We start from the raw sequence: 2263 nt of genomic DNA, 5'->3' as shown, positions 1-2263 counted from the left end.
TTCCATTGGCTTGGTCACCAGAGAAGAGGCCAGTAAGAAAATTGAAGAGGAGGGATTTAAAAAGAAAAAATTGCAGTTAGAAGGGTAAACCCGAATCAATTGTATACAGGAACCAAATCTATATTTGAATATCTTTACTCCAGTTCAACCCTAGAAGAGTCTACTTCATTATTCAGTGGTCAACTCAGAAAGAATACAGCTTCCATGTGGTCTTGATAAACCTTTCAAGAGAACGCCTGATCGTGTGAGAATCATGTGGTGGGGAATCTCACAGAATGCCAGGATTACCTACAAGCATATACATGGTTATAGTAGGTCATTAGTCGAAAAGTTGCCTGTGTCATCTCTGGGTGGGAAATGAAAAGACCTGATCAGGAACTATAAAGATAACTCAGATCCTTTATTCTGTTATCCTTCTATCCTTTCTGTAATTAAATTCCCTTTGTTAAATAGGAAAATTCCAAGAGATACCTTCTAACACTTTTTTTTAGAGTCCCACATTCTATAGTTTAGTAAAGGTTACACGTATTGCACAAAAGCGAGCATATAAGATAGCTATGGACTCACCAGGTGGAGAGGCAGTCAAAGTAGTTGCTTGAAGAGCAAGAATGGCAAAAGCAGCGATGGCTGGCATGGTGTTGGGCAATGAGGGTGGTAGAGATTTGCTGCTCTGTGACTGGAAGTCTAAAGAGAGCTCAGCAAGCCAAATATATACTCCACACCTTGCCTCGGGGTTGACCTTTTCAACAATAACTGACTGTTGACTCAAGATTTGGAGACACGAAATCACTGATATGTATATAGATTAAGGAAATATTCCTGCTTTAAAAAGCAGAGAATGGCAGATTGTAATTGCATGGATTATAAAAAAGAAACATTAGTTGGTATCATGTGTCAAGGAAAACTTCCTCGTTCTGTTAATTTGTGGGTCCTTGGAAGATTTAAACCCTGAAATTGTCAAACAAAAGACATTTTACGTAATGATCCTTTGGTATTTCTATAGAATATTATAGCATTGATGTATTTGAGAACAAATAAGTCATGCATGCAATTAGAGAAAATAAAAATCATCATGGCATTTATGAAGGATTATATACATAGACTTAAATTAGGAACTAGAGACAATGAGGGCATTCCCTTATTTTGTATAGTAGTAGATACCATGAAATGAACAGTTTCGATAATATCTAGTTTATACAGAGCACACAGATGTGTTAAATGATTTCTTAGGCATATAGTATGTGTTTGCTTGTTGACTATTTAAAATAAAATGTGGAATATGCAGATAAGTGTTATTGTCATCTAATAAATGAGGCAGCAAAGTCAAGGTTAAGTGTCATCTATTCAGCCACAGTCAAATGTTGGGAAAACAAGTTCTCCAAAATGGCAGTTTATGCCTTTCTTCCAAAATATTTTATTTTCTATACTGTTATACCCATTTTATTATAGCTAAAGTGAATATTCATACTCAAGTTACTCATTAGAACACCGTCTTATGCCTCTTAAAATATTCTGTATAAATTAACACTTTCCATTAACACTATACCCAAATCTCTGTATGTCTATATAAACATTAGTTTCACAGACTTTAATATTTTTTCAATCATGCAACCCAATGTGTCTCAGCTCCATGACACTTCAGTTCTATTATTTTTGGGAGACTTCTCATTAACTGCCCAGAATATATGTTACTATCTCTGTTTTACTCATGGAAACCTCACAGATTAGAAGCTGAAGGCACATTTCTAGACACAGGAAGCTACTATAGTTTAGCTTCCTGAACAAAAGTAAATATTTCAATTTTATGATCTCACAATAATTGATTGCACTTTCTTTCTAATTTCTTGGTAGTACACCTCACTCAATCTTCTAAAATGTTTTCTTTCTCAGATCTGAAAACCTTAAGAACACTTAGTCCCTGCAGTATGGTCCTACTTGTCCTCAGGAAGGGAACACAGAAGTCATGGGTGCTGTGTCAAAATGTGGTGAATAAATTTGATGGTGCCGGTTATCAGATAAAACAGCATCTGGGTTCTTACAGGCTTGTCTTCAAAGAAGCAGCCATCTATAGCGAGATATCAGCTATCCAGATGGAAGAAGAACACCAACATCAGTTACCTAAGGATTGTAAATCATATATTCTGAAGTCTAAGGAGGGAATCGCATCAGCACCTACATTGTGAGAAATTGGTTTGCAGAAGGCTGTGCATGAGAGTGGGAGCCCAGGATACATTTGTGGAAACTATACAAGAACTAAGCCTCC

This window comes from Tenrec ecaudatus, chromosome 2 (genome assembly GCF_050624435.1).
Source record: "Tenrec ecaudatus isolate mTenEca1 chromosome 2, mTenEca1.hap1, whole genome shotgun sequence".
Classification (NCBI taxonomy): domain Eukaryota; kingdom Metazoa; phylum Chordata; class Mammalia; order Afrosoricida; family Tenrecidae; genus Tenrec; species Tenrec ecaudatus.
Note: the sequence above shows the minus strand (reverse complement) of the source record.